This window comes from Lathyrus oleraceus, chromosome 7, assembly GCF_024323335.1.
Source record: "Lathyrus oleraceus cultivar Zhongwan6 chromosome 7, CAAS_Psat_ZW6_1.0, whole genome shotgun sequence".
Taxonomy (NCBI): Eukaryota; Viridiplantae; Streptophyta; class Magnoliopsida; order Fabales; family Fabaceae; genus Lathyrus; species Lathyrus oleraceus.
Window position 1 is genome coordinate 134,335,961 of NC_066585.1, and position 9,372 is coordinate 134,345,332.

The 9,372-nt window shown below is 39.3% G+C and overlaps 1 non-coding gene across 1 annotated transcript; it reads right to left on the reverse strand.

Annotated features, from left to right (window-relative positions):
• Window positions 1–4,047: 4,047 nt before the first annotated feature.
• On the reverse strand, window positions 4,048–4,154 carry LOC127108833 (small nucleolar RNA R71). The gene has a single exon (XR_007796343.1). It is a non-coding gene; the product is annotated as a small nucleolar RNA R71 (small nucleolar RNA).
• Between the last annotated feature and the right edge of the window lie 5,218 nt (window positions 4,155–9,372).

Here is a 9,372-nt window from a genome sequence, read left to right on the forward strand (position 1 = left end):
AACGAGTGTTGAGGATCAATATTGACGGGTATTGAAAAAAGAAACGGTTAACACATACGAGTGTTGAAGATCGATACAGAAGAGTATCGAAACAAAGTGTCAACACGGACGAGTGTTGAAAAAAGGGTTAACACTGACGAGTGTTGGAGAAAGATTGCAGAAAAATGGGTCAACACGGACTAGTGTTGCAATTCAATACAGACGAGTATTGAGATCAATACAGACGCGTATTGAAACAAGAAAGAATCAACACAGACGACTGCCAAGAATCGCGACCTCCTTAGGTATCAACACGAACGGGTATTGAAAGACGAAAAGGGGCATTCAGGTAAAAGGCAGGGGACTACTTACGAAAGGTAAGTGACTGGTTGAAGATCCCAAGGTATTTTTAAAGGGAGATGTTTCGAGAAACTTGCGGGGAATATCAATCCAAGGTTTCATGACGATGGTCTCATTGGGGAAGGAGAATGTCTCAATGGAGGATTCTTTTATGGTTTCGAGAGACTTTTATGCAGTTATACATGTTCATTTCGCATGACGTAATGCTCCATCTCGATGGAATAGGCTATGCGCTTTATGATACAATGATATGTAATGAATGATTGATTATGCAGAAATGCAGTAGTCTGGATACGCCTGGGTTAAGAATGATTGGGTTTTGTGTGGGGGTCTAACTTCCTAACATCACGGTCTCATGGATACCATGAATATGACCAAGCAAGCCTCGGAACTTACGGAACATCCGAGCTAGATTTTAGCCACCGGGCTAACTACCATTCTTTGTGAGGAATTATCCGAGTTGGGGCGAGAGCTGCAGGTCGACATAGATTCTGCGTGTACCGGGATATCGTGTCCTGGACACAGTGATTATCCTTCAAACACCTTTCACGGAAAAGCAACTTCGTGTTCACTTTGAATACATTGTTTTTATTTCCCCACAATTTTCAAAGCATTGTTTATTAACATATTTTATTCATCTTTGCAAACAAACAGGAAAACATAAAAGACTGAGCATATATGAATGACAACACTTTTTATTGATGATGAACCCGTGAAATGGGTGATTTACAGCAGGAAGCAAATTCCTTAAAAGAGGTAATTGCGAAAAAATGGAAAAGACAATGGCAATAACTTGAGCATCCATTAGATTCTCATCCTGCTATAGTCCATATGCCCTCGAAGATCCTTTTTCTTCGCTTCTGAACACGGTGATTGGATCGATCCTTCCTTTTCAGAATTCCCACACTTGTGACGACGAGGTACAAAGGTCCTCCCCAGACCGCAGTCACTTGCCTTTATACAATCCCTAACATTTGCCTAGGCCTCCCTTTCGGGTTTTCAGCCTACCGGGATGCCCTTTCGGGTTTATTCTTCCTTTTTTTATTTATCCCTAATTTTTGCCCGGACCTTCTCTTTTGTGGTCCACCGGGATACTCTTTTTTGCCTAAGTTACCCCTAGGGGCCAACCAATAGGGTTCATTAGGCGAATTACTTTTTTACTGCGCCTGCATTTACGGGGGATAAGAGATCGTCACCATCCATAGTTGATAAGATTAAGGCTCCTCTGGAGAAGACCTTTCTTACTACATAAGGACCTTCATAGTTGGGTGTCCACTTTCCACACAGATCTGGATGGATTGGCATAATCTTCCTTATCACCAAGTCTCAGACCTCAAGATTTTGAGGACGAACTTTTCTATCAAAAGCTCTCTTTAACCGCCTCTGATATAACTGACAGTGGCATATGGACGCCAGGTGTTTCTCATCGATGAGGTTAAGTTGATCCAATCTTGCTTGCACCCATTCGGTTTCGTCCAACTTGACATCCGTTAATATCCTCAAAGAAGGAATCTCTACTTTGATAGGTAGCACCACATCCATTCCATACACTAGAGTAAATGGTGTTTCCCTAGTGGAAGTATGTACTGATGTACGGTATCCATGTGATCACACTGACTCACACCGCGTTTTTGACTCGGATTTCACATGTTTATTAGGTCTTTATTATCATTTTACTTTTGTTATGCTATCTTTTATGTTGTTTTAAGATATTTAGCTCTTTCGGGACCCTTTTAGAAGAAACGAAGCAAAAAGACCAAAAATTAGGGTTTTTCGGCAAATATTGTACACATGGCGTTTCACATGGCGGCCGCTATAGGAGAAGCCATGATTCATCATCCCTCAACCAGGAGGTAACTTCCACGTTCCCATGAACTTTCCCATTTCCACACATGGTGGGCGCCATGAAGGGGTGGCGGGCGCCACCTTTGCAATTCACGTTCGCACTAAGGAGAAGTTGAAGGACATCATGGTCTTTACAAACTGCTGAACTCCTCTATAAATAGGTCGTTCTAGTTCATTTCCAAATCATCCAACTTAGTTTACAACACTAAGACTATATTTATCATCTGTAAAAGCGATAATCCGTCACATCGGGGGGTTATCGCACCTTAGTGAGATTGAGTTGGAGCACTTCGATTTGCTGTCGTCTTTATCTTTAGAGTCGAAGGTTTATTTTCCTTGTACCAGATTTAAAGCCTCCGTTTGGAGCAGGTTCTTATTTAATCACTTTTATTTATTTTACTTGTCATGTTTTACTTTATTTAATTTCTATCCACGCTTTACTTTATCTAATTTCTGTCCACGCTTTACTTTATTTAATTTCTGTCCATGTTTTACTTTATTTTATTTCTGTCTACGCTTTACTTTATTTAATTTCTGTCCACGCTTTACTTTATTTAATTTTTGTCCACGCTTTACTCGTTCTTTACGCCTTACATTCTAAAATAACTTTTCATCATGATCAATATCGTTGTGTTTGTTTGTATTACCATGTCTGGCTAAATCTTTCGAAGGTTAGAATGTAAGGATCGCGGTTAAAGAGATGTTTCACATATTGAATCTATAGAAATGCTTTAAAGGTTATTTTGATTTTTAACTTGAGTTTTCTGAAACAAACTTGGTTAGTTTTAACTATTTAAGGAGTGCGAAAGCACCCTGGCTTAGTTAACTAGGAATTTTTATCACTTTAAGGAAAAATGATTTTTGAAACTGTTTTTGGATGCGTTGATAGATTTAAAATCAGAAAACTCCTTGGGTAAAACTTTCCAAATCAAAATCACTTTTCAACTAAGTTTACAAGTCTTATTTCTTAAAAATAAGTTTATTACTTTAGCGTTCTGCGCACCTTTTAGAAGTGACAATAAAAGGCCTTAATTTAAGGGTAAACTCGGTTCTGAATACGCGAAAGCGACAGTTCTGTTAAATGGATTCTTTTCAAGAGTAGAAAATATTGCCCCATAAGTAGTTCTATTTAGACAATCGAAACATCGTTTAACTAACGTGAAATACATTCAAACCTGTCTTGATTTGCACCGTATTTATTACCTCCTTTATTTACTATTATTTTGCAACATCAATACCTCTTTTATACCGTCTTAGATAAACACCATACGATAGTAATCGATAGATTGACGATTTGGTCTCTGTGAGATCGATATTCTTTTATATTACTCTGACGCGATTCGTGCACTTGCGAATAGAGCGATCAAGTTTTTGGCGCCGTTACTGGGGACCAACTTCGTCAAACTTCTTACCCTATTGTTACACCGTCTAGACTAAGGCATTATTAGCCGGTAAATAAGAAGATCCTTTAGCGGAACCCGAATGTTACGCTCGTACACGCCTCTTACTCATCTGAATTAAGAAAGCTATGGCTGAGAATCGCGACCAGAGACCTCTTAAGGAATTTGCCCAACCCTATGACGAGGAACCTAGTTCTAGTATAGTAAACCCCCTCATTCCTACCAATTCGCGTGTCTCGCTAGTGAGAACCCAAATCAACATTTAAAAGTCTTTATCCAAATGGCCGACACCTTTAAATCCAACGGTGCTTCACCTGATGCGATCCATTTGAGATTATTTCCTTTCTCCCTCAGGGATAGAGCACGTTCATGGTTGGATTCACTTCCAGCTAACTCAATAACTATCTGGGAAGACCTTAGGAGAGTATTCCTTGCTAGATATTTCCCCCCTAGTAAGACTGTTGTTCTTCGAAACCAAATAACTAGATTTACTCAAAACCAAGGAGAATCACTCTTTGAAGCTTGGGAGAGATACAAAAAGCTATTAAGAGTCTGTCCACACCATGGGCTAGAACAATGGTTGATCGTTCATACCTTCTACAATGGACTCCATTATAACACAAAGATGAGCATCGACGCTGCCACAGGTGGCGCGTTGATGAACAAACCTTACCCTGAAGCTTGTGACCTAATTGAGGATATGGACCAAAACCATTACCAATGGGGAACTGAACGAGCATCAATGGAGAAAAAGGAGACCCAAGGTGGAATACATGAGATAAGCTCTATGGACATGATGCAGGCGAAAATGGACGCTTTAGCCCTTAAGGTCGAACATATTTCTACAAACACTAACACCGCAGCGGTAGTCCACACGGAGTGTGAACTTTGTGGATCTAAAGGACACGAATCAGCAAAATGTAACCTTTTGAACGACCTGAACACCGACTAAGTGAATTACGCCCAAGGTAACCCATTTTCAAACACCTACAACCCTGGATGGAAGAATCACCCGAATTTTTCCTATAAAAAAACCAGAACCCTATCCGAAATTATGCACCTCAAAGACCATAAGGTTATCAAGCCCCAAAACCAAATCAACCTATGCAAGTTGTGCCTCAGAAGTCTAACCTTGAGAAGATCATGGAGAGCTTTATATCAGGCCAGAATCAGCAAAATAAAGAATTCCTAAACCAGAACATTCACGTAAACGAACTGATAACGCAGTTAGGGACCAAGGTTGATCAGATAATCACTCACAACAAGATGCTTAAAACCCAGATCTCACAGGTAGCACAAAACCAAGCCCCACAAACTACACCTGGAGAACAATTTCCTGGACAACCTCAACCAAACCCTCGAGGGTAAGCTAACATTATCTTGTTACGAAGTGGGACCGCTTACGAAGGGCCTCATAACCCAGCAATGAGTGAGTCCAAAACTTCTAAAGAAAATATACCTACCAACCAAGAAGAGGAACCGGTGGAACCCGAAAAACAAGCTGACCAAGAAGGAGAAGCCAAGGATAAAACTTACAAACCACCACCCCCGTACAAACCACCAATCCCATATCCGTAAAGACTTAAACAAACCAAAATCAATAACCAATACCAAAAATTTATAAAAGTAATAGAGAAGCTTCATGTAGAGATTCCTTTCACCGAAGCCATCACCCAAATTCCATCTTACGCCAAATTTCTAAAAGACATCTTAACCAACAAGCGTAGGCTCGACGATCCCAAACCCTTGGAATGCAACTTTATTTCCGATAATAAACTTGCTAAGAAGGAGAAAGACCCTGGTAGTTTTTCTATACCTTGCATTTTAGGGAGTCATGTGATCGACAAAGCTTTCCTAGACTTAGGCGCTAGTGTGAGTTTAATGCCCTTGGCTGTGTGTAAAAGGTTAAACATAGGAGAATTACAACCAACTAAGACGTCCCTCCAATTAGCCGATAGGTCTGCCAAGTACCCTGTGGGTATTTTAGAAGACATCCCAGTTAGGATCGGTCAACTTTATATCCCAACAGACTTTGTGGTCATGGATATCAAGGAAGATGACGATATCCCTCTCCTTTTAGGTAGACCATTCTTATCAACAACCGGAGCCATAATAGATGTTAAAAGAGGCAAATTAACTTTCGAAGTAGGGGATGCAAAGATAGAGTTTATTCTTTCAAAGTTCCTGATGGCACCAATCATAAGAGACACATGTTACGCGATCAATATCATAGATGAATGCATAAGGGAATTTGATCAAGAAGAACATGTGATCAAACCATTTTCAAACCCGAATGAAAAGGATGACGAGCTAGAGGAAACGGAACCTCACACTAACGAATGTTTGGATCTTACTCCAGACCTTTCACCAAATTCTCAAAGACCAGCTCAAGAACTTAAGGAATTGCCCAAGAACCTAAGATATGAGTTTTTGGATAAAGAAATGAACTGCCCAGTAATAGTTAGTGCCACCTTAAACCAAAATGAGACAAACCAACTCTTGAATGTTTTACGAAGATACCCTTCTGCCTTAGGATACAAAATCTCTGATTTAAAATGTATAAGCTCATCCGTGTGTATGCACAGGATCTCGCTAGAGGAGGATTCAAAACCTTCCAGAGAACATTAGAGAAGAATCAACCTTGTAATGAGTGAGGTGGTCAAGAAGGAAGTCCTTAAACTGCTAGAGGCTGGTATAATCTATCAAATCTTTGATAGTAAATGGGAAAGTCCTGTACATGTGGTACCCAAAAAGGGAGGCATCATAGTCATACAGAACGAGAAGGGCGAGCATGTAGCTAAACGTATAGAAGGTGGATGGCGTATGTGCCAGATCATATGAAGCTCAATAAGGAAACTAGGAAATACCATATCCCCCTTCCATTCATAAATCAAATTCTTGAGCATCTTGCCAAACACTCTTACTTTTGTTATCTGGATGGATATTCTGGATTTTTCCAAATACCCATACACCCCAAGGATCAAGAGAAAACAACCTTCACCTATCCTTACGGAACGTTTGCTTACAGACGAATGTCGTTTGGACTCTACAATGCGCCAGCTACTTTCCAATGTTGTATGATGTCAATCTTCGCAAATTATCTCAACGGAATTATGGAAGTATTTATGGATGATTTCTCAGTGTATGGGTTCGACTTTGAGAATTGCCTCATTAATCTTGAGAAAATCCTAGAGAGATGCGTAGAAGTTAACCTTGTGTTAAACTGGGAGAAGTGCCACTTTATGGTTAAATAAGGCATAGTGTTAGGACATATAATATCTGAAAGAGGCATTGAGGTCAACCAAGCAAAGATAGAAGTTATAGAAAACCTTAACCCTCCCAAGACAGTTAGAGAAGTCCGTAGTTTTCTTGGACACGCCGGTTTCTACCGACGCTTCATCAAAGATTTCTCTAAAATAACAAAACCCTTGATCGGCCTTCTGATGAAAGACATTGAATTCACTTTCGATGAAAAATGTATCGAAGCCTTTAATCAGTTAAAACAAGCGCTAATTTCAGCACCCATTTTACAAACTCCGGATTGGACTAAACCCTTCGAAATAATGTGTGATGCTAGCGATTTCGCTATAGGAGTTATTTTAGGGCAAAGAAAAGATAAGAAATTACATGTAATATATTATGCTAGTAGAACCATAGATTCCGCTCAACTAAATTATACAACCACAAAGAAGGAACTCCTAGCTATAGTTTTCGCAATCGATAAATTTAGGTCTTATCTTGTCGGATCTAAGATTATAGTCTATACAAACCATGCAGCTATCTGTTACCTTCTAAGCAAAAAGGATGTGAAACCTAGATTACTCAGATGGATCCTTTTGCTACAAGAGTTCAACTTAGATATTCGAGACAAAAAAGGAACAGAAAACGTAGTTGCTGACCATCTTTCCAGACTAGAGCATTTGAAGCCAGACCATTTACCTATAAATGATGATTTCACCTATGACAAATTGATAGCTAAGTTAGATACCGTTCCCTTGAACCTGATAGAGACAACTTTGGGACAATTTCAGAAATTAGCAGAGTACCATGGTACACTGATTTTATGAATTATCTAGTCGTTGATATCATACCACCTGACCTCAATTATCAACAAAAGAAGAAGTTCTTTAAAGATATAAGACATTTCTACTGGGACGAGCCACTCCTTTTTAAAAGAGGAACATATAACATCTTCCGACGTTGCGTCCTAGAAGAAGAAGTCAGAAATATCATAGAGCATTGTCACTCTTCACCCTATGATGGACATTCAAGCACATCCAAGACATACGCTAAGATCCTTCAAGTTGGTCTTTATTGGCCAACACTATGGCGTGATGTCCATACTTATATTATCCAATGTGACTGGTGCCAGCGCGCTGGAAACATCTCAAGACGCGACGAAATGCCTTTGAAGAACATCCAAGAAGTGGAATTATTTGATGTTTGGGGTATTGATTTCATGGGACCTTTTCCATCTTCAATGGGAAACAAGTACATTTTGGTAGTCGTTGACTATGTGTCCAAATGGATAGAAGTTATAGCCTCACCCACTAACGACACAAGAGTAGTCATCAAGATGTTTAAAAATAACATTTTTCCCAGATTTGGAGTACCACGACTTGTCATAAGTGATGGTGGATCACATTTTATATCCAGGATATTTGATAAACTCTTAAGAAAGTATGGAGTAAAACACAGAGTAGCAACACCATATCATCCCCAGACTAATGGTCAAGTGGAAGTATCTAACAGAGAAATTAAGCAAATCTTGGAGAAAACTGTTTCAATATCCAGAAAAGATTGGTCTGAAAAGCTAACAGAAGCATTGTAGGCTTACAAAACTGCTTACAAACCCCTATTGGAACTACACCATACCAGTTAGTCTACAGGAAGTCATGCCACTTACCTTTTGAACTCAAGCACAAGGCATATTGGGCCATCAAGACCCTGAATTTGGATTACCTAGCATCTGGCGAGAAGTGAATCCTCGATATCCACAAATTGGAGGAACTCCGCCAGAATGCTTACGAGAATGTCGTTATATACAAAGAAAGAACCAAAGCATGGCATGACAAAAGGATTGTGAAAAAGGACTTTAATGTAGGCGACTTTGTTCTCCTTTTCAATTCGAGATTACGACTTTTTCCAGGTAAGTTGCGTTCGAGATGGACAGGCCCCTTTAAGGTTTCCAAAATCCTAAAATCTAGAGCAGTTGAAATCCGGAACAATTCCCGTAATCCGTTTGTGGTAATTGGACAAAGACTGGAGCAATATCAAGGAGGTGACATCCCCACAGAATACCCTGGCCGTACTCTGATCGACCCTCCGGTTCCTACCTCTGATATATAAAGTTCGAATCGTCAAGCTAATGATGTTAAACAAGCGTTGCATGGGAGGCAACCCATTATTTCTTTTCCTTTGCTTTACTTTTACTATTTCAATTTACATTTTCATTTGTTATATATATATATATATATATATATATATATATATATATATATATATATATATATATATATATATATATATATATATATATATATATATATATATATATATATATATATGTTTAGACTAACATTTACAATATTTGCAATTTCAGGTGTCCTCTGTTTTTAACCTAACTTTTCAGGATGGAGAATTTCAACACTATGCCAGTAATATTTTGTGACCCAGTTCAGGAGCAGCGCTACGCCATGCTTTCCCAGCGCCAAATGCTGCCCACCAGATATCCGGATTCAAGATGCATGGAGGCATTAGACATTGAGCCTAGTGTCAGGCATTTGTG